At 47.4% G+C, this 23,833-nt stretch overlaps 1 long non-coding RNA gene across 7 annotated transcripts; it reads right to left on the bottom strand.

The window, feature by feature from the left end:
• Nucleotides 1–848: 848 nt before the first annotated feature.
• LOC107326619 (uncharacterized) lies at nucleotides 849–23,656 on the bottom strand. Of its 7 annotated transcripts, none has more exons than XR_001560228.3 (9): nucleotides 23,221–23,656; nucleotides 12,390–20,179; nucleotides 10,919–11,177; nucleotides 10,070–10,212; nucleotides 7,681–7,844; nucleotides 6,880–6,950; nucleotides 6,498–6,772; nucleotides 6,051–6,101; nucleotides 849–4,550 (listed from the first exon to the last, which is right to left on the bottom strand). It is a non-coding gene; the product is annotated as an uncharacterized LOC107326619 (long non-coding RNA). The 7 variants fall into 7 exon arrangements; XR_015797539.1 differs by having other exon boundaries at nucleotides 10,919–12,489; nucleotides 13,111–20,179; XR_015797538.1 differs by having other exon boundaries at nucleotides 10,919–13,440; nucleotides 19,456–20,179.
• Between the last annotated feature and the right edge of the window lie 177 nt (nucleotides 23,657–23,833).

The following is a 23,833-nucleotide window of genomic DNA, read 5'->3' as shown; positions in this document are numbered from 1 at the left end:
AGGGTCCCCTTCCAGATGGGCAACCAGGATGTTCAAGGTGGCCTCAGAGTTGCATGGAGCTCCCCGAGGCTTTGCGTGTGGCCCCAGGGATTCCCAAAAATTCTCCCCAAAAATTAAACTTAATGTGACAGAAATGGAAAAGCATTAAATGCATAGTGGATGATCATATTAGCTGTGTGTGGCTCATTTGAATTAGATGTACATTCGAGTAGATTTAATGTTGTTCTGGCCCCACCTTAGAATCATAGAATTCTACACTTGGAAGGGCTCTGAAGATGATCAAGTCCAGTCCTCCACTCAGTGCAGGAATCCCAGTTAAAGCACCCCTGACAAATGGTTCCTGGCCTCTTGGAACCAGTTTGATGCTGGGGAAACCACCCCCTCCTCCATCACCAGGTCCACTGGCGAACTTTTCTTGTTGTTAGGAAATCTGACACCAGTCAAAGATCAAGTGTGACACTTGGCTTGAAAAAGGTTGTGTGCTTCTGTGTTAGCGCCCCTAAAGGCTCACATTTTTGTGCAGGCCTGGCCATGAGGGTGTCAAAAGTATCAGCTTCAGATACTCAGTGCTCAGAGTCCTCAGTGCTGAGAAAGAGGAATGTGTGAGAAGAACCTCAGAATAACCTTGCTTTGATTTTGCTTGGTGTAAGATGAAGTAGAGAGAAACTCTCACTGGCTTTCGAGATCCTGTTATTCTATCCTACACCAATAAAAAACATTTTGGGAATCCTGGCCATACCCTTCTTGACTTCGCCTAGCTGGAAAGGCTGATACCAGGTGAAAGAGATTGATGGAGACCTTTCAATTCTGGCAGTTTACATTAAAAAAAAAAATCTCTACTCTGCCTCTTTATTTTTGTTATTTATTGCATTTCCTTATTTAATTATATTTGTAGTCCACCTCAGCCCTGATGGACTCCAGGTGGTGAACAGCAAAGCCCAAAAGACAGAAATTAGAAACACACAAAACAATATGAACACACTTCTGATAGGTACCTCCAATGGCTAGAGCCAAAGGCACGTTGGAATGATTCTCTCTCTGTTTTTCTTGTGTCCTGTTTCCATGTTCCATTACTTAAAATCACGGGCTGGCCTAAACAATGCTTGGGCATTAGAAGGATACAACCTAAATTCTTCTACAGATTAAAAGGCAGACCAATCGTGGAATTGAGCCATGAAGAAGGTGTTTCTGGTCGCACAGGAGGAACGGAGGAGAGCGGGACGAGGGAAGAAGATGTGTGTGAAGATTCTGGGCAGGACTCAGACGACCCTGCTGGGGAATCTCGCCTAGCCAAGGCCAGAAGAGGGGCAGCCTGCTCCCTTCCTAGCAATGCTGAAAAAATCCTCTGGATGGAACTAATGTGAGCGTTTGGCAGAATTTGTGTGGCTAATGGACTGTGGCAGGCATGGGTAGTTAACTGTTCGAAAACTGCCTGGTGGTACCGATTGCATTATTATTAGATCAGGAGATGAAGGCTCCAATTAAGGAGAGACAGGGGAATTCATGCAGTGGTTGCTCAGAGATGGTCCGTATTTCAAAGCAGCCATTTATAGAGCTCAGCCATGGAGAAATGGGGCTCAGTTATCTGAAGTCCATCTTTCTAGGGAACTCCATGGAAATCAATGCCTAAACAGCACAGGGAGGTTTTGGGCTCTGTGGGCATGTTTGCCTTGCCAAATTGGATCGGTTTTGTGTTAGTTCGGTGCCACGGCTTCCCTGGAACAGGGAGAAGGCCTGAGGGTCAAACTATGATGCAGAGCAAAGCCACAATATGTTCCAGGGCACCTTCCAGGGACCACGGGTGTCCGCAGGGTGCGATCAGAAGTCAAGGTGGCATCTGTGATGGCGTGATTGAAGCACCCCCCATTTTTTACGTCTGTCGTGGGTGTGTCGCGGGTGCAGCTTCAATCACACCATCACAGCTGCTTTCTTGAGTTTTCTGACCCTGGAGATATTTGAACTGATTTGATTTCTATCTCAATTTGTATCTCAATTTCTTAGACATACAGTGTGCTGCACTACATAGACAGACAGAATATTATGCACACACACTATACATGATTATGTATAATTTCCTCTAATTGAGCAGAAAAGGGATGTATCAGATGAGAACTTTCAATTACCGTCAACAAAAGCAACATCTTCACGTGGCTAATTCTCCTTGGAGGTGTGTCACATAAGCCTCTATCTTTCATCTCTCTTTAATTTCCCCCCAATATGCTTATTTCTACTGTAAACCATTGAGAGTAGGAGATCTAGAGGTATTCAAGTTAAATCCCGTAAATAAAACTGTGCTTGACTCATGGCTGGTGCAAAATTTGGGAGGTGCTGGGTTTCCATCCACTGAGAGAGACCTTTTTTTTCTTGGACTGTTGGACTCCAAAGTTTGGTGGCTGCTTCCTAAACTTGGAGGCACTATCAGCCGGTGCTGGAGAGACAGCTGCCTCCTGAATTTCTGCGAAAGCCAAGGCTGCTTCATCCTTCAAACCTTCTAAGCTGAGACCTTGCTTCAGGGACCTTGTCCAGAATGAAGCAAAACCGTCATCCGCGTCAGGCAGGAATTTGCTGACTGACTGAATCCACAGCAGCTTTACAAAATGGATGTGCATGTCTCTCTGATTGTAAATCAGGGTCTTGATGGGTGAATAAGGCTGCTACATTGAGAGGGCCAGATGAATCACTCCGGTGATAGCCAGGCATGCAGAGTGGTGTGTTTTCAGTTTATGAAGAGAGAGGATTCTTCCAGAGAAATGGTCCAAATCTCTGCCAGAGTCTCCGGGCCTCTGGCTGGTCCGGAGAGCAGAGTGATTGGCGAGCAGAAGGGTGGGCTCCAGGAGGGGAAAGACGATTTAGCTCCTGGTTGGGCTTCATGGAGGTTGCAGCTCAACGATGGAGCCCTGGCCTTACTCACTGCTGCTCCAGGCAAAACCCCTTACCTGCTCAGCTTAAAAAACAAAATCCAAGGATGAGGCAAAGACCTCAGAGAATCATTGTCCATGAGGTGATCTGTATAAAGCTTCTTTTTAACAGAGCTATGGTGGGAAGGTCAAGCAATGTAGATCTTCTCTCACTCCCCCTTTTAATTCTGTTCTAATCTGCAGAACATTTATTTATTTGCTTGTTTGTTTCCAGCAGGAACTCCACACGGCCTCCTGGCCATTTACAGAAACTGCATCAAATCTGTGAAAACAATAAAAAGAAACCCACACAAACTCCAAGAAGCTTCTCCAGGAGGGTGCAAATTAGCATTCAAAACAAGACAGTAAACTACACAAACAATAATATTTCCAAATGTTCTCCCCAAACATCCAGCTCTTCAATTCATGTGTACTCTTTCTGAACATCGGAGGAGGGCTGCACCATCGCCATGGTCCAAAACCTGTATGAGGTAGCAGATGTTCTGAATGGAACTTGTCTGAAGAAAGGTGGATTCCTTCTCTAGAAACTTGAAGAAGATCCTTTTGAGGCATGGTGACACCATAGGTTCCTGTGTGATACGGGCAGTTTTATTTTTGATGAGTTTCCTAACGATGCTCAGCAAGGAATTCCACAGCTCCAGATCAGCATTTTCACTTAACCGTCCACAATTTTGCAAGGAACTTTTGGGAACCATTTTCCTGATTCCATCAGCATCCATTAGTGTATACGCAAAATTAGGATTTTTCACACCACCATCAATATATAAAACAATATCTATCATTTTCCACACGAATGCTCCATACCCTTCATTGAGCAATGTCCTTCTGAAGCTCTTCACCATCGTTTTGTTTGTTTGCTTTTACCTTCCTAACAAATAAGCTCCATTGGCATGCTAATCCCTAAGTCCAGGAACAAATTTAAAAGCACAAATCCCAATACTGATAATTGAGGCATATTAGTTTCCATCCATTTATTGTAAGAACCGACCATTTCTTCCCACTCTCCACATCCTGTTTTTGATCAATTACTGATCCATGAGAAGACTTCTGTTAAGCTAAGATTGTTCAGGAGTCTTTGAATGGCCAAGTAAACCATGTCCATGAGATCACCCTGACCACTTGCATCAGGCATTGGTCAGACTCTCTTGCTATGTTCTCAAATGTGGTCCAACTTGAAGAACATGTGAGGATCCTTCCAAGTTGTCAGCCCTATGTGAAGATCATCCAAATAAATTATTGCATGTCTTCCCAAACAATCACACTCATTTGGGGAGCACTCAAACTTGAAAATGGGTTGGGATGAATGATTGATAATCCATTTCCTAGGAAGCAAGCTATTATTCATGATAACACATAAAACAGAACCAAAGAAGTATGGGCTTTCAACAAATTATTCCTGAATGTGAAGGCATTCTGTTGATGAGTTTTCTTTCTTCCTTAATAGATATCAGATGAAGAAGACCTTTTGGTAGGAGAGGGGATGTGATGAGTTGGGAGGCAAGAAAAAAATAATACATGTTATAAATTATTCTTCAGAATGTTTTATGTTTCATCATCATAGTTGTTCCAGCTCCTCTTTCCTCAGCTGTACCCACTCCTTCCTATCTTGTTTGAAGGGTCTTCCATCACTTTCTAGGATGATCACATCATGTAATTAGAAAGAAAGTAGAGTATTAAAAAGAACACAGAACCCACAGTCTTGCATTTTACCCCAGTGGAGAGTCTTCATGCAAAGGCCTTCTCATTTCCCAATACCACTTATGTATCTGCTTCTTTGATGACCTGTGGATGTTGTTTCCCGGCTTCTTTCAAGGGTTTTGGTTGCTTCCAGCAAGCAACCAAAGGTTGACAATGACCAGTTATGAAGTAGATACTGGGAAATCCTAGGAATCTAGGACTGAAATAGACTTGAATATATTCTGGAAATAAAAGTTTCTGATCTCACTCCAAATGGCATTCGCCCCTAGTTGGCTTTGCGAGAGATGTTGACCTCTTCTACTAAGAAGTCCCTAATGGATGGTGTAGAGACTCAAGAACCTCAGGATCCAGCACATCAAGGAAGATTCATGCCTTGCATGGCTAAAAACAAATTGCTTCAGATAAATGAATGGCGATAGACCTGACCTTTATGCTATGTGTGGTTAATGTGCATTCCTCCTTGAAGAATGAAGCCAATTGGTGAGACATTAAACGTGTTCAGGAGCATACATATGATTCTGGAAAGGTTGCACCGCATCTGCCTGTCCATTAGTGGGTACAGGAGGTGCTTAGACCTTAGCCAGATACTGAACCAGCCTACCCACATCCACCTTCTTGAAGTTGCCAGGGCAGTGGCCACAACTGGTAGCCTAGCCATTTAAGGCAAGTAGGACCTTGCTGAAATGAATGGGAGGTACAGAGACAGGGTCCTCGGAAGGAAGTGGAGCCCCCTGAAGAGCTCCCTGCTGCTCTTCTGGGCCATCTCTGTCCCTTCTCTTCCCTTCACCCTTCCCGTTGTTCCGTTGTTCTGCTGAACAAAAAAAGTGGCGAAGCGAACAGATGTTAGAACATGCTTTTTTTTCCACTTTGCTCTCCTCCTGCTGGAGCAACCTCACCTCCCCATGTGGGAAAAGCCCGGAGCAACCTTCTTTGCAACTCTGCCGACTCCGTGTCACTTCACCTGTCACACAAGCTGGTGACAAGAGAACAGCAGCAGCAGCAGCACAACCAGGCAACTGCCACTATGGGCTGAAGGGGAATTGGGGTGGGGGAGGAAGGAGGGGGGCTCAGAGGGAAGCAGATGCACCGTGAGTCACCCCCGAGAGCGTTTTCGCATCAGGGAGGTGCGAAACGAAGCATGTGACTTCCACTTTCAGCCAAGACACCGGAACAGCTGATAGTGGCTACAGGCCTACCATTTTATCATGGCTTGCTATTTCTGGGAGATGTCAAACATGCAGCGCTAAGCAGTCATCCCTGTTACCATCTGCCAAAGACGTGAACGTGGCTTGTGGACTGTTAGATCAGCTTTCTTGACAGCAGCTTGTCTCCTCCTCCCTCCTTTCCTCCCTTTCGTTCTTCAAAATTTAAAGGGCGAGGAGAATAAAACCAGAGAGCTTGCCAATGAACAACTAGGAACTATTGCAAACTTACCAGCAGTTGGGAAACACGGATAGGAAGAAGGGGTCAGCTCTAGTTCTGGCCCTGGGAGGGAGAGAGAGAGGAGGCTAGTTTGCTTTTCACAAACCTGGACAGTATATTCTATACATCTGGTATCTATCTATCTATCTATCTATCTATCTATCTATCTATCTATCTATCTATCTATCTATCTATCTATCTATCTTCTATCTCTCTCTATAGATATGCACACAGCTATACAGCTTGAGGAAATACTCAACAGAATGCTGATGATCATATAGTATCCCCACCTATCCACATTCCTCAGGGCATGCACGGTCTTCCCAAAGAAATGGCACAAGATATTTTTTTGCATGGAGTTAACTCCTTTTTATATGAAAAGGAAAAATACAGAGTGAGAATTGCTTCTTGACCTGGGCAGAACTGTAGAAGAAGGTAGAGATGAAGCGGTTCCCTTACCTCCAATCAGAATAGTTCATTTCTTGCATCAGAAAACTTCAGGTTGGACAGAGCTGGCAGGTCTCATAAGTACCCAGCTCTGATTAAAGGATTCTGTATGCGTTGGCCTGTAGAGGTTCTGAACCCCTATTGTTGTCCTGTTCTGTTCTCAGTCAGTGAGAAGGTGGCCCTCCATTGCCACTGTGGCATAACAAGACAGTGTGCGTCTCATCTGCGTATATTTTTTCCCACGTAGACATGGGATTCTTACAGAGATCTCTCATAAGAATGGTCACCTACAAGAAAGGTGAGTCTGGAATAATAACATTAACTCAACAGAGACCAATGAAAATGACATTTTCTGATAGAGATGGGACATGATCCAACAACCAAGGCAGCCTACCTTTAAATACAAGATGGTCAGTTACTTTGGATCCTTGGTTCTCTGCGGTGTGCTGGAAATGATTCAGAACCCTAAGAAAAAAGATAAGTGTAACAGACATTTAGGCTTGAATATATTCCTTAGGTAGATGCCTTTACTGATGTAAGTAGCCCCCTCTTCAGTTCCCTCAGTGCATCATTTAAGAAGGGCTGCATTAAGGTATCAATTGGTCAGACCTCATCAAAGTAATCCAGCATGGAGAATGGACATTTCACTGATCATGCAGGACCACTTCTTAGTAAGACTCTGCACTATCATTGCTGCAAATTCCATGCTCTTCTGGAATAACTTCTCAGAATGATCTCAGAAAAAAGTTGCTAAATATGATCTCATTCCTGAAGGAATTCCATCACCTTTTCTCCAGATGGTGTCATGCTCAAGTCTTGGATTCCAATTCCCAGAATTCCCAAGCCCACATGCTTTGGGCCTGGCTTGCAATTCAGGCAGTGAAGTCAACACTTCTAAAGGGTACCATAGTAAAGAATTTTGTGTCACCATGACAATGGAAGGAATTTGGTGGACTTCCTTTCCCCCAATTATCTCTTTTTCAATCAGCAGTAGCCAATGTAGAAACACTTCCTTCATGGTCTGCCTGTGATAACCAGCACCTGGACAGATGGACACAACCCCTTAAATAGAAAGTTAACATTTTTAAAGCATGGATTTTGCAAAATCTCAGGACACAAGTATTTCATAAATGTCAAAAAGTCACGGACACCTCCCTCTTTTCTAAACAGCAGCAACAACATCACCACCACTTACTTTCTTTTTTCTTTAATCAGTACATTTCCAACTAGAGGAGTTGAAAACATGAAGTCCTGCTACTCGGAAGGTCTCATCTGACATAACATCAGGATGACGCCACTTTCAGTAGGGATCTGTTTGATCAGGCAGATCTTCTGTGGGCTGCAAAAATCCAGGCAACCCTAGATGGAGGCAAGACCTTCTGCAACTTTGCTTGCATTGAGGAGTCATCAGCCATATAGCCCAGGTATGGAATGCCTTGGTAAGATCTCATCTATCAGTTTTCCTCCCCGTCCCTGGCCCCAATAATCTGTACTTCAAAAAAAAAAAAGGAGGACATAACCAGTGGTGGTTTGAAAGCTCATTTCCAGGGTTATCATGCTCTGAAATAGCACTCTTTCCCTGATGGAGGAGTTAGGAGTAGCATTTTCCATTACCTCCTGTGGCGAAAAAAGATAATTCCAATTAAAAGGAAGCAGGAAAAGCTGCCCTGGACACCCAGTAATATTTCCTTGCTGGTGCACATTAGCTCTTTCTCCTTCTTCCTGCATGGAACGGGACATACTTCACCAATTTGCTTGCACTGCACTTTTTCAATTACTGTATACAGAAATAAGACTTTGAAGAACTTTATTCTTCGTGTAAAGTCCCGCACCCATCAGGCTCATGGCTAAACTTTTAACAGGGGCTTCTGACCTCTAGGTTCTAACTAATGAACCACCCCAAACCACTCTTCATATCTGGAGTGTGAATAGAGTAGTTAACGGTTTAGGTCCACATCACATTAAGAAATGTTTATGGACAATTTTTTGATCAAAGATGCCTCTGGAATGCTTCCTTAGAGAGCAGTGCCTGTCTTCAGCTGGAGTTGGTTATGTCCCAGGAAGTCATACCTGGAAGGTCAATCTTGGAGGGCAGTGTGGAGAAACAGCTGCTCCTTCCCATGTGCTTTGTTTGTGGACCTCATGGTCCCACTACTTCTAAACATCTGTCTAAAGCCACCAGGTGACATCGACTAGTAATCTGTCTGTGGAATACAAGTGGCATTTTGCTCTGTTCCATAATGTTTTTCTCTTCCTCCAGTTCCATGTTGGTGGAGAAGATTATGGACTAACATGTTAGAATATGGAACCCAAGAGCAAACAAATTCATGAAGAATTTGGTTGGGCTTCCAGAGAGCTGGGTGGAAGTTCACAACATATGCTGGAGGGGACTGTACTAATATGCCAGATGTTTTGGGAGGTTTTCCAGTTGTGGACCATTCTAGAATACACCACAACATTTCATAATCTAGTCATTTCTAGTTTGGAATAACAGGATAGTCTCAGAACAGGCCATCTCTTTAGGGTAGCTCATGAACTTCAACTGGTTCAAAATTTTAATCAGACCCCAGAGACTGGAGCATGTAAACTGATTGCATACAACCTCAGCTATTTATATATTTTGAGGCTTAAATACTGGTATTAACAGCAGACTCAGACCCAAAGAACATGAATGCCACCCTCCCCCCTAAACAACAATGCCACTGGAGGTTCAGCGAAGGCTAGGAGGCGCAAGAGAGTGGTAGCTCCTAGCTTATGGGACATCCTTTACGGGGGGTCACTTTGCTATTTTCTAAAATTATTTCTAAATATAATGTGTTATACCTTCCGTGTAAATCATGTTGGTTCCTATCAGGACTCTGCAAAGCATGATTGTAAGAGTGAAGCATCCTTCCTGAGATGTTAATTAATTAATTAGTTTGTCAAGTTTATATGGCGACCCATCTCGCTCGAAGTAACTCTGGCCAGCGTGCAGTAATGCAGCTGCATCCTCCAGAAGTGCTGTGGTGTGACTTCAGTGAAGGCCAACCCTGACTGTCTGCCCATGTGTACACGCACGTTCACATTTCAGTGAAGCAAAGCTGCTGTGCACGGACAAATGCATGCAGACAACCAGCAAGAGCCCCCCAAGCACCCACTGAAGACTTTCAGGAGGCAGCTGCTTTAATGCTCTGCAGAGAGTACCTTCCTTGCATTCACATGTTTTGCAAAATATCCTTTTCCAAATCTTTGCTCTCTCCTATGTAGAGAGAAGCAGGATGGAAAAGCATGGTTTCTCCCTTCCCTAACCCTGGGGTGCCACTAAAGCTTGTGAGGCTGCAGCAAACTCAGTTCATTGAGTGAGCAAAAGTGGTAAGGTGAGGGCTGTTCCTGGGGGTGCAAATGATGTCACATCACTTTAAATGAGGTGCCTGAAAAGATAGGTGGGTTTATCCCATATGCTCCAGAGCTGGGTTTCAGAGCTTGCATCTCCCCATCTTTTGTAGTCATGTCAAATCAAGATAAACCAGCATGATACAAGGGTCCCCAGCTGTGATCCCAGTGTGCAAAATCTCCAAAGATCATGCAGAGAGACGTGTGTTTACCTCTGCATCTTCAGCCTGTTGTCCACACGCATCTGCATCCAAGTCCTGGAAAGACTGACTGGTGATATCTCCACTCGGTGGGGCACCTGGCAGGTACGTCTCAGCGGAGAAAGCCAGATGGATGTCAGACGCCAGCTGAGGGCCTGGATGACAAACCAGAAAGCCGCCTTAGTCACGAATTCTTGGCTGGGTGTAGACTGGCCAGGATCTTTAGCTTCAGCCATACAGGATCCTCATGATCAAGTTTGTGTTCTAGTCACAGGATTGTTCTAGTAGTTACGGATTTTGATGGACACTATTTAGATGGCCTTAGCTAGGCCTTAGGTTAGATGGGATCCATCTTCTATCCTAATGGATTGTATTGTATACTGCTCGAAATCAAAGTACAGGTAGTCCTCACTTAACAACATTCATTTAGCGACTGTTAGAAGTTACAACAGTCCTGAACAAAGGGACTTACAACTGATCCTTGCACTTACAACCGTTGCAGCACCCTCACAGTCAGGTGATTGCAATCCGGGTGCTTGGCAACCAGCTTATGACGGTTGCAGCATCCCAGGGTCATGAGATCGCCCTTTGCAACTTTCCTAGTCAGCTTCTGGCAAGCAAAATCAATGGGGAACTGCATGATTCGCTTAATGACTGTGTGATTCGCTTAATGGCTACGGTGATTTGCTTCATGACCACTGCAAAATAGGTTGTAAAATCAGGTGCAGCTTGCTTAACAACTGCCCTGCTTAACAATGAATTTTCCAGTCCCTATTGTGGTCATTAGGTGAGGACTGCCTGTACCAGGGATGTGCAGACAACCAGAAATCTACCCTATTCAACTATTCACATTATAATTACCATTTCAGAATGTAAGTTTCAGAAGTTATGATCTTTCTCAGATGCACATCTCTTAAACACATTTTTGGTGCAAACTTTTGACCAAAGATGAACACTTGACTTCCTTCTCTGCTGCTCTCCATCTTATGGCTGATTGAGTTTTGACGGAACTTGAAACACCCTCCTCTATCAATCCACAGTGAGCTTCATTTCCACCTTTAGTTGCTGTTGCTGCTCCCAGAATTTCCCAGCAAAGACTGGAGTTGCAGGCGAAGCATGTCTGAAAGGCAGCACAAAATGAAGGCTTTAAAGGAGTCCTCCCTTCCTTGCCCGCAACCCTCCCCACGTCGTCGCCACTGACGTGGCCTCTCCGAATCCACAATCAGCATATCGAAAAGGCAGAGCGAACCTCGCAGGTGCAGGACTGTCTGCAGGGCATGGCGCAGGTGTGATGTGCATTAAGAAACGGTTACAGTCACCATCCTGATGTTCTCGACCACACCCTGCAGACCCCCCTCTCCCGCCCAGGACTATCTCCAGTCCTATCCCAGCCTACTGCAATGACCTGGGTCTGCCTCCCCGGCCTCAGTCACCTCAACACCAAGAGTGGGTCCAGCGCAAGATCCCTCGGACTCTCCAAGGGCTAGCAGAGGCCACCATCCATGGCCGAAACATCTCCTCGGGGGAGACAGGAAGAGCGCCACCCGCTCCAGTTCTTGCCAATTCAGCAGCCTGCTTTGAAAGCAGTCTCCGAGAGGAAAATCAAGGGCTCTCCCTGGTGGCTTTAACCCGTTCTGGTTTTGTTCTGTGTTTGCAACTTCCTCCTCCTCTTCTCCTGCCCTCCTCGCCGCTGACGCGCTCATTAGCCGATCCCTCCTGGCTGCCTCCCCTCCGTCCCCCTTCCTGATCGCACAGCCCTGCAGGTCAGAACAGGCCCCGCTTCCCCTGCCCGCCCCACCGCCCTTCAGTTATTACCAAGGTTCGTTAGCAATTTGCAAGGCCCTCCACAGCGAATCAATTATGCATCAAACAACTTTTTGATTCCTTACCTCGAGTCAGGCGGAGACGGAGGAGACCTTTCTTAAAAATGTGAAAAAGCATTCTTTTCTCTTTGGGGGCTTTTGTTATTATTTTTATTATTATTATTCCTCCTCCTCCCACCCCCGTGCACTTTTAAAGGTCTGCCTCCCGGTGCTGGGATTAAAATGCATCAGATGCTTCTTTCTTAATTGGCGAGAGCACAAGAAAAAGACGGGGAGAATAAAAGAAAAGGAGATTCACATTCGTGGGAGTTGTCGCTTTGTGTGCAACTCTGGGCAGTGGAGGGGGGAGGGGGAAGAGGGCAAGCAAGCGAGCCCTCGGGAAGGGGGGGGACTTTTCAACCTCCTATGAGGGTCCCCCTGTGGCCCTGTGCGCAGATGCCCCCGGACACCGGCCCCGGGGCCTTCCCCGACTGCACCACACCTCCACCACCGGGACTTGCCCTGGCCACCTCTTTCCTCTGCTTTTCCTCAGGAAGACCGGCCGCTGCTTCCGTCTTAGGTCCTTCTCGGTGGCTTTGACCCTCGCTGGGTGGGCTGAGCATCCTTGGTCTGAAACCCAGCAGAAACGGATCTTTTCTTCTCTTTCAGTTACTATTTTTCCTTCCCTGAGCTATCGATCTCCCTTTCCACCGGGCTTTTCCCCCAATGTCTGCCAGAGCCCCGCCTGGTCCTGTTCCAGCCGCTTCAGGCAGAGGGGCTCCCCCCCACCGCCCCCACACCTGGCGGCGGGGCTGGAGTCGGCACCAGCCGGGGAACACGACTTTCAACCCAGAGCAGGAAAACTTGGGCAGGGGTTGTATTTGCGGTGGTCTGGGGGTGAGTAGAAGGGGCAGGACCTGCTCCTGGCCTCCAGAAACTGTTGGTGGCTCATGCAGATATGACTTCAGCTTGCTCAGCAGCTGGCAGCCATCTCCGCCCCTGGGCCCCTTCCACAGGTCCTCCTTCCAGGAGTCTCACACACCCCACACGCTCCGCTGCGGCGCCTTCTCGGGGGCCTCGCCCGCTGCTCCGCTCAAGCTGCAGGCCCTTTTCTTCGGCCTCACCTGCTGGACCACTTCTGCCCTCCCACCCGCAGCCTCTCCAAAGTCCAGGCGCTGCCCAACCGTCCCCGGCTTTGGCTTCTTCGACTCCCCCGGCCTCTTCCTGGCCCTGGTAACCCCTTGTCTGCACCTGCTCCAGCTGTTCCAGCTGCAGCAGACCCAACTGGGGCGGTCTTCCTTCTGGCTTCCGGCTCCACAGCTCAGGGATGATCCTTCCAGCTCGCCTGATAAAAAGCCTCAGCCTGTCACTCCAGCCAGTCCTCCACCGCAGATACGCCTCCCCCCGTATCGTCTTCCGGCCCTCCTTGCAGCCCCAGCCTGCCGGTCAGTAAATCCTTGCTCTGCGTGCTCCAGCTTCAAGAGCAGGTGGGGTCATTCCAAAGGAACAGAGACGGGGGTTGCTGCAGGATCAGCCCCTTCCCTTTCCCGAGCTGGGGACACTGAGATGTTGGGAAGGACACTGAGGAGGCAAAGAGGATGAGGACACCGTTCTAGCTGCAAGCCACAATAAATGGGGGTTGGCAACAGAGACGGCAAAACCTATGCTGGTTTAGTTTTCTGCTGGCTTCCCTAGATGAGAAATGACATTAACTGAGTTACGGAGAAGAGTTGATAAAACGCTGCTCTAGAAACCGGGACGGGAGGACGTCATTCTCCTCATATTCCCAGCCAACTCAGGATCAGCAATAAAACATGAAGAGTCTGCCAGGTGGCGGGGAGACTAGTTGGGTGCTTAGCTCTGAGTAAAATTCATTGAATTCAGTGGGCTTTACTACAGAACAGGCACCCGTTGGATGGTACTCCGAACTGTAAGTTTTGTTCTAGAGACCGGCTGGCAGTTTTCCTAAAATCCTAAAGAAGCCCAGAGTCCTTCTGGATTTGCTTCTTCTTTCCAGGCTAAATAAATGCTGGACATTTGGGGGGTGATGTTGAGAAATAAAAATTTTAACAGCTCTAATTAATAAAAATTAAAGCAAAACCAGAGTGAATATAATGGTAAAATCAAGCTACAGCAACCACGCTGCCATATTGCTATGGCTCGCTGGTAACCTGGAATATTATGATCCAAAAGACAAGAACAAGCGAACGTTGAGAAAGCATCCAGGGAGCCTTGGCGCAGGGACACCCCGCGGGAAGGGTCGAAAAATTCGCACTCGCGTAAAAGAAGGGGCCGGGCCGTGATTGCACCATCGCAACTGCCATCTTGACTCTTTTGACTGCCCCCTCTTCCTGCGGATACCCCTCCTTGGACAGTGGATCAAATGCTTCTGGGGTCTGACGTCTCTCCCTTTCCTTCCCAGATCTCAGCCTTGTGCTAGGATTTCTGAAATGGAATTTTCCCATTTGGTAGGAAAATGACAAGCGTTTTACCGTGATTTAAGTTGCCCCACAGAACACATACTCTTTTATTCAGCCCCTCAGACTGGTAAATACATTGCTTGCGATTCATCAATCCTGCAAAATTTATTGTTGTCCATTAGAATTTCAGTTTTTATGAGAATATAACTGTCCACAGTAAGTTTGGTACTGGGCATGGAGAAAGGCTCTAAAATATGAACAATCCATAAAAATTATGAACAAGTGGAGAACTCTGCTCCAGCCTATAAATAAAAGCTTGGAAGTCGCTGATTAATCTAAATTCGGTCAACATCAGGGCTTCATTCATTCAGAGACGCACTTTTGCACACAGCGCTCTGACTTCTCCTAAGATGTGTTTTTAAACAAAGCAACTACTCCTCACACACACTTTTAAAAAATTAATCCACTTCTTTTTTAGTATTCATGCCATGACAGAACCCTTTCTAGCGAATTGTCCCAACACTTCTTCTAAACCCGTGATTTGGAGGGGGGAGGCTTAGGCGATCAGCAGAATTAACAACCCGTGACCAAGATCAAGCCCTTCCCTTTCACAAGCTGGTGGCACTGAGATGGTTGGGAAGGACACTGAGGAGGTCCACCAACTGCCTCAACTGACCGCCATGGCTGAGATCCAGAATGGACCACAGCAGTGGCCTCATTCCATGGAACAGTTTTGTCCCCTGGTAGCACAGATGGACAACCCATGATCTTGAAGGCTCAGATGGGATTCCTAAAGCCCTGACAAATTGTAATTTTTAATAAGTTACAAAGGGGAAATTGTTAAAAGCCTGGGGAGTAATCATATTACCTGCTTGATGGATAACATTTTAATTAAATGGACACTAAATCAATAGCTCAGCTTTGGCTTGATTCTACCCATATTTGAGTGCAGGTTGCACCCAGTCTTGGAAGCTATGCAGCCCCATATCTTGCTCAAAGGCAGCCTATTCTCAGTATGAAAAAGGTTATATGCCCTTGTGCTCAAGGAGACACAATGAAGTATACAAATAAAATACTTCTCGAGCTGCTAGTAATGTGCAGACCCCCGCAGCCCTGCTTAATCCATGCTCAGAACCGAACCTCTAGACTCTAGAAAGGTGGAAGGAGAAGGAGAAGGAAAGGCTCAGCCAAGCTCTTGTTATGTTCTTCTGAATGCCATTAAAGGTCCAGCCCAGGATCCATGGGTGGAATAAAGTGATCAGTTGTAGAAATGATTTAGTGCAAGGCTGGCCAATGAATTCCAGGTGTTGGAGGCTCAACAGAACTCCAGGACAACAGACTGGGAAGGGTGCGAATGCTGGAAGAACTTCTGGACATAGGCTACTCACTGAAATGACTTTCTTCTCCTATTGGGTAAACAAGGTTAAGGACATATGGACAGATGTTGGCACCCGCAGGGGTGAAAGGGGGGCACATGATGAAACGTGAGTGATGATGTCATCATGCAGATGTTGCGTCCTACATATTTACACATAAAGCTTTTTCAACTGAACTTTAGTAATATGTAGTTGGGCAAAGCTTTAATCTGGATTTTGAACATTTAAAATAATAATTTTATTATTACTTTATTTTCCTGAAGGACTTGTTGTTTTAATATGCTTGAGTTTGGCCCATTCCCAAGAGACTTTGGCTGAGGGTTGTCTAGAAAAAGAGCAAATAAATAAAATAACAAATAATAAAGTAAGTAGGAAGTAGCCTAACAGGACTGTCTGTTTTGTACAGGACTGATCTTTCCCTCTTCTCTTTCTGCAAGGCAACTGAAAATTCAACCCCTTTCTTTACAGGCATATCTTAAAATCTACATTAAACCATTTTCTCAGATTGCAAAATATGTTAACTGTAAGCTGTCCAATCAGCTTAGCACCAGGGTGTTCACCTGTGTGTGTGTCAAAAAGTCAAGATGCTAGCTGTGATTGTGCATTTGAAACCCTGCCCCCTTTTACATGCATTGCATTACGACTCACACTAAAAAGGGCAGAGCTTCAATTTCATGGTCACAACCATCATCTTGACTTTTTTGACCTCCCTCCTTGCAGATGCCTCTACTTAGCATGTTATGCAAATGCAGCAACGGGTTCTTTATCTGATGCTGTTAAGATAGTTGTGTGAAAAGCTGACCCCAGTTAGGTCAGATCAGTGTTTCTCAACCTTGTCAACTTTAAGACGGGCTGGGGAATTCTGGGAGTTGAAGTCCACCCGTCTTAAAGTTGCCAAGGTTGAGAAACCCTGGTTTAGATAATCAGAGGCCTCGTCTGAACATGGCAGTTCCATTTCTTGCTTTTCTGGCATGTTTCTGGCCGGCGCAACAGCCTCTCGTGATCTCTGGCCGTGCCAAAGAGCTCGGCTGCCGTTGGCCCGCCTTCCGTCCTGCCCTGCAAGAGAATCCAGTTGCTTTCTGCTCAACCGTGCAAGCTGGTTGCGGATATTCCAGCCCTGTGTCCTTCCGTGCCAGCTGAGAAGAGAGGCTGGAGCAAAAAGAGCAATGTTTATTTTTGCATTTAAGTAGGGTCATGGCATGAAGCTGAATTATCACCTCTCTTCTCTCTGGTGAGAAGTGGCACTCACTTAGCAGGGTCAGGCTTTTTACGTTTCCTCAGCCAGATGCCGAAGGGGGAGACTTTGCAGAGGGAGAAACGCTTCTCTTACGTTCTTCCCTAGCCTTGAATTCTCTTCCATGTTTTGAAACTGGGGGCAGAGGGGGGCTGGTTTTGCTTGAAATGCCTGAATATTAATATTTTTGTTATGCACATTGCTCACAGCAGAATGGCTTCGGAATTTGTCAGGTCTAAGTTAAGTCCCAGCAACATCAACGAGCCCATCTTGAATGGGACAGGTTTGACCTGGATTGTACCGTATGGAGTGCCATACGGCGGTAACAGCAGGCCGAGAAGATATGGGTGAAGGAAACCCAACGACGGCTCTACAATTTGCAAATGACATCTAATTCGCCAGCATATCGTCACCTCCTGCGCACAGCCCCATAAAAGGAGCAGGGGCTGGAAATTTCAACAGGACAAGAGATGACAGGGAATTTCTGGTGGATTTTGCCCCCAGAGCTCAGATCTTTTCTCTCCCATTCTCAAGCAGCACCCTTAACCACAAGACCCATCATCCACCACAGCTCAGGGAAGACCTCTTCAGATTGGCACAGTCCTGGCAGACCCACTCAGTTCTACATGTCCATTGAGGGACTAAAGGCTATTTGAGCTGGGGTACTCAAGGCATGGGAATACACCCATGGATGGATGGGTGGATGGATGGACGGACAGACGGATGAACGAACTAGGAAACAAGCTGGCACAAACTAGGTGTCTTAGGGAGTAAAATATCAGATGGGGTTGGCAAGACCTGGGTTCAAGTCCACCATCTACACTTGACCCCAAAACTGTTTCATGGCCTTGGAGCTGCTGTCTTGGATCTTAGCTCAGCCCAGATCACTGAATCACTGAATCGCTTACTGTAAGGCAGGCCAGATCATGGGCTGATGACACTGTACCCCTGTCTGTTGTAGCAATTACTACCCTGGGTAATTGCTGCTCTCCCCTGCTGAGCCAGATTTTTGCTTTTACTGTTTTGCTGCAGATTGAACCTGAGACCTTCTTCGTGCAAAGTTCTATCATCAGCTCAAAACAGCACCAAATCCTCCCCCTTGATCTGAAAAGCTAAGCAGGGTCAGCCCTGGCCTAAATTGGGATGGGAGAACCCCAGGAGACCCCAAGTCTGCAGGCTAGACTGAGAAATTGAAATGAAAACCCATCACTTCCATTGCCAAGAGAAATACACGGCCATGGCCATCACATCACCAGGAGCCCAGCTTGGCTGAACCGGTCTAGAAAGTAGCCACGGGGAGAGGTGCGTCGTGCGAAATACCAACGTCATGAGGGCTAGAAAAGTTTCCAAGCAAAGGTGTGGAAAGGGGCCGACCTGCGAGGAAGGAAACAAGAGGGGAAGACCCTTGAGAAGAGATTTCAAGGCCCAAATCCTTCCCCCTCTTAACTGAATGGAGGGGGTAGGATGGCGAAGGGGAACCCAGAGTGAAATTCTGAATTTGACTCTGGAATTGAAAGTTGACTTCAGCTTTTGAGGTGTCTCAGCTTTAGCTTGTGGGCAATTTCTTGATGGTTTGATCCTTTTTTTAAAAAAATGAAGCCTTAAATATCAAATGCTCTGAGCTGCCAAGGATAAAATATCTCAGTGTTTCAACTAGTCAGTCCTGATGAATTATACACCACTTCATAGTGACAGAAACTTATTGCATGTCAGATATTGTCAAATATTGAATTGCACTACCAGCAATCAATTAAAGTCAAATGCTAAATATTGTACCATGTCAGCCAGAAAATACTGTCACTAAAGGCATTTATGTCAGATGTCAATTAATACCATCAAATGCCAACTGTCAAATATGGTTAAATATCCAGGGTTGAAACATATATCACGGCATGATAGTTACTGGTGTTAAATATTAAGTACTCATAAGATATTTGACATCCACACGAACAGAGCACAATTTTCGAAGGAAATGGGGCAAGGGGCAGCCCCAGCTCTCGATATAAAAATGGAATTAAGCCTCCGTCTTCGACGATATGGAACTGCTCAGTAGCAAAAGGCCTCGTTCAACGAGTGTTTAAAGACCATGTAAATGCCAACAGGGCAACACAGAGGGCAGTTCAGCAGCCTTAATTCTGCCTGGTATCATTAAGGAAGCCAATGAAGCAAAATTATCTCCGTGAAAATTGCAGGGAGAATCCCACGAAAAGGAAATATCCTGGCAACGGCAGCCAAGGGGACATTAGACTCTACTGAGGCTTTAAGGAATTAACGCAGCCTTTCTCGTCTTCTCCAGATGTGCTGAGACAATCACTCCCAGGGGACCTGGTTCACAGAGGGGTCTGCAGGGAAGGTCAAAAAAGTCAAGATGGCAGCCATGAGGCATGTGAAAAAGAGGGCAGGCCTTTGATGGTGCAGTTCAGGCCGACATCTTGCCATCCTATCCCCCAACACCCCTGATCTATTCATCGACTGTTAAGCTTTAGGAAAATACAATAAACAGAACTAATTTAGAGGACCTAGAGGATCTTCACATTGCCACCTTTTCTTTCTTTTTACGACTTACCTGTGGGTTGTTTTTCTGATTTTTCTTTTAGTGGTTTAAATCACCTCGTGATTGCTAGCTTGGTGGTCAAATGGTTCTGGGGGCACTTGATCGGCATTATGACGGCAGCCCCCGGAGAATCTGTTGACGGCGGTCAGTTGAGAACGGAAGATAGAAACGCCTAAGTGACGGCCGGAAGCCACGTCGGTGGATTTTTGCCTCCAAACCCCTCCAGGATCCCTGGGTGCTGCTGGCCAGGCTGTGGCCTCTGCTTCTCCCCACAGCAGTTTTTATCAGCAGAGGCAAACAAGGCATGAGAAAAGGAGGTGGAGCCCGAGAGCCCTCTCCTAACGTCAGCCCTACGAGGTAGTCCAGACAGGAAGCACGCCCAGAAGAACTACCTCTACTTCATTGTCAGGTTACCTGAGCAGAATCTTGCAAGTCTGAAAGCATCTCTCTCTCCTCCATTGCCTTTACAGTCAAGAAACTAGGGAGGGTCCCTTCTGAGACATTTGCCAGGCCCACTGTCCTGCCGTGGGCTAAGCTGCCTCTTATCCGTCCGTCCCCCCCGGCCGCAGCTCTTCCCCCTGTCCCCCAAGGTTGTTCCCCCACCCATTACTCCTGCTTCCCAAGGAGCTTTTCAACGCTTTACCTTTCCAAAGCTCTCTGCCCAGCAAGAGACTTCTCCACAGACAGAAGACGTGTCTGGACGGCCCTTGCTGTCCCACGGAGGACGAAGCTGCGCCTGGAGAGCAGAGACAAGTCCGTGAGTCGCAGGCAAGGTCAGGACATCGGCATCTGGTCCAGCAAGGTGAGCGGCTGAAGCTGCCTTTGATGCGGCCGCTTGGCAGCTGAGCTCCCTCGCTCCTGCTTGGGAGAAGGGTTGACTCATAAGGAGCTCGACTCACAAGGAGTCCGTTATCCCTGAAGACGTCTCTTTCTGGGACTGAACGTGCACCTTCGATTGTCCTCGGCCCCCAGGCAGATTTTATAAGGCTAAGAGGTGGACCTGGCGAGTACTTGGATGGGAAGCCACCCAGAGACCCTACCCTAGGCCCCAAAGAGGGATCCCAGAAGGCAACGACAGGGCAATAGTGCCAGAAAAGTAGCATGGAAGTGCCCCTGGACACGTTCCTTCTCCTGCCTGTGTGCCCTACTCTGGGGCAAGAGCATAGCTGGAGACTTGATGTCCGGGGGGGGGTCCCAACCCTCTCTTTGGTCTTAAAGCCCCCAAGGTCACCCCCAGGAGAAGCTGAACATATCCTGTCAACACACTGATAGACAGGCTGAACCTTGGCAGCTAGGAGAGAGAGGGGAGGGCCACCCCACCCCCGGCCTTTGCACCGCACCGATCCAGCATCACGGTCACGTTGCTGCGTTTCCACCACATGGCTCTCCTTGGGCAGCCAGTGTGATTTTCTTCACAAAGTCAAAGCATCCATGTTGCCCCTTGTGAAGTGGGACCTCAGCAGGCCTCAAGGGCAGGTCATTTTCCCCGTTTATGGGAATTCCTGCCTCAGTCCACCTCGGGCATGCCCTCGGGGTGTGGTCATAAAAGTCAAGATGGCAGCCGCAATGGTGCGACCAAAGCTTTGGGATGCACATTAAAATGGACAGAGCTTTGATTGCACCATTGTGGCTGCCATCTTGACTTTTTGGCCATGCCCTGAGGACACCCCTGCTCCGCCTCCTTGTGCCTGAACGCAGGACTTTCAGATAGTCTCATCAACGCATTCAGCCTTCATCCATCCAGTCCAGTGTGTCTCAATCTCATCAATTTTAAGACGTGTGGACTTCAACTCCCAGAATCCCCCAGCCAGCATGATTTCCCTGCTTATAAAAGCAATATCCCCCCAATTCGTGTCTCACTCTGCCTCCCAGCCTCTGGAATCAGAGAGCCATTCCTCAATTAGCCCTCTCCCACCCTCCCACAAAAGTTCTGTGCTGCAGCCCTCAACCATGGTTACACTGTTGGGGAAAGGCCTGGTTGCAAAACTACAATGGGAATTCCTACGCAGGAAGAACGATGGTTTGAGAGCTGGGCCAGTTTCTCATTATTGTCAATATCTCAGAGCTTTCGCAAATTTGCGAAAGAAATGCACACAGGTTGTACTGAAAACACAAAGGCTGGAGGTGCTAATGATCCCCCCCCCTTTTTTTACAGTGCATCAGGAGTAAGAGAGTGTTTGTTACTCCAGGAGCTGCTGCAGAGCACTGACTGAATTACAGCATTTGCACTCTCCTACCGATCAGCTGGAGGGAACATCGACTGGCTCATGGTGTCCCCTGCCAGTTCTCAGCCCTCCAACGTCGACAAGGATGATGATGATCACGCTGCTGCCTTCAACACGCTTTGGATGTATTTCCCTAATTCATATCTGACCTCCAGACAGTTGATGGCCAGAGCTCTTGCACAGATGTGGTTTAGCACTAGGGCTATGAGATCTGGTGGCACTCTATGGGAACCAAAGTTGGACTTTGAAGAAGCAGGAGAGGCAGAGTATTGACGCCTTTGGTGCTGGAGAAGACTCCTGAGAATACCACAGACAACCAAGAAAACAAATTGATGGATCGTTGAACAAATTAACTCAGAGTTCTCACTGGAGGCACAAATGACCAGGCTCAAATTATCCTACTTCGGACACATGATAACAAGATCCAGCTCTCTGGAGAAGGCTCTGATGCTGGGAAAGGGGGAAGGAAAGAGAAGAAGAGGACAACCAGCAGCAAGGGGGATGGACTCAGTTGCAGTGGCCATGGGGACACTGTTGGAAGAGCTGAAGGACCAGGTTAGGAACAGATCATCATGGAGAAAATCTATGTGGTTGCTAACACCAACCAACCTATCATTGTTATCTGGGCTGCAAAAATCTGGATGATCATTAGATGGCACCAAAAAGTCAGATATTTCTGTATCCCTTGATTGCCACCTAGTAGCTTTTCAAATATTTTCAGGATGGGACACATAGCACTTGGGGCCAATTTTCACCTTTTTTTTTTTTTTCCATAAGCAGGTTGCTTTCTACCCTGAACTGCCCTGTCAGCCAAGAGGGGTCTGCATGGTGTGCTCAAGACAGCAACCACAATGTTGCGATCGAAGCTTTGCCCTTTTTAACGTCCATTGCCACAGGCATTCGAAAGCAATTTTCAAAGAATGGGAACGGAAGGTCCGAATCATCACCGGGAGAGATAGTAGGAGGCTTGGTCTGCAGGGTGCCTTAAGGCACAAGCCAGTTTGCAGCTGTTACATCTTGAGTGGTCGCAGAGGCATCTGGGAGCAGCCCTGATGATATCGCTTGCACCATGAAGTCATCCCATAAATGACATCAGCCAGAAGGAATGATACGATTTGCATCATTTGTTGGACGCCCTCATGGAGCACGCATTGTCTGTGCTTCTGCAGACACCCGTGGACAGACGTCGATACGCATATTGCACGTGATCCCGTTTGGAGAACCTGCACGAACCCACTGGTGGATCCCTCCCCAGATGTCCCAAAGGCCCTCCGCACAGGGTGGACACGGGTCGAGCATCAGGCAGGAAGCAAGAGGAGAATCAGATCTGCAAGTGAGGGAAAGGGAAGTTTGCCCCCCCAAACCGAGGGACCTTTTAGGTGCAGTTTCCCCAACCTTTTCCCAGCTAGTCCTGGGGAGGGGGTGCCCAACATGTGGGCCAGGCATTCTGGGAGTTGTAGTTCCAGTGCACCTGGAGGGCTCTGGGTTGGGGAAGGCTAGATTAGCCTGCCACGTCCATCCATAATTCATGCAGCTCTTTTCACCCACTCACACCGAGCGCGCCGCTTCCTTCTCCATCTCGGCTGGATTCCTCACCATCCTGGAAGAGCTTGTTAATATTCCAACAGCTCCGATCGTCTTCTGAACGAAGGATGCCCTTCAAAGGGCCTGATAATTGGACCCCACTTCCGCCGTGTGCGATCCGGTGCAGGCGAGGAGGCAAAATGAAAGCAAGGCCCTGGAGAAGGGAAGGGAAGGGAAGGGAAGGGGGGCCTCCGCTGAAAGGGAAGCCGGCAGGGGGGAGCCTGCCATCAGAGGATCAAGCCAATGGTGGCCCTGAAAAACAGAGGGATGCTCCGGAGGGATTGTGGGTAACCGGAGGGTCAAACCCGGAGAGGAAGCCAGCTGAGGGTCCTCCAGGCTGGCATGGCCAGCGGGGCAAAGGCGGCACACTGAAGTGGAGTTCTGGCCACTTTCCTCCTTCCTTCTCTTTGACAAAGCAGGCGTGGCTCTTGCTCGAATTCCTGCCTTTCAGAGAAGCTGGACTTTGTTCTCCCGCAGCAGCCCAGAGCTGCAAAGCTGTTTTGCCCGCTTTGTCTCTCAGCTCCGGCAGGGCATCGGCCACCATGGAAACGGGACGGGAGCGGAGTTTAGAGATTAGCTGG

Source organism: Python bivittatus, unplaced genomic scaffold (genome assembly GCF_059951505.1).
Source record: "Python bivittatus isolate LINGU-HERP-01145 unplaced genomic scaffold, Pbiv_v1 ctg000590_np1212, whole genome shotgun sequence".
Lineage (NCBI taxonomy): Eukaryota > Metazoa > Chordata > Lepidosauria > Squamata > Pythonidae > Python > Python bivittatus.
This window is presented reverse-complemented; position numbering and strand designations above follow the sequence as displayed.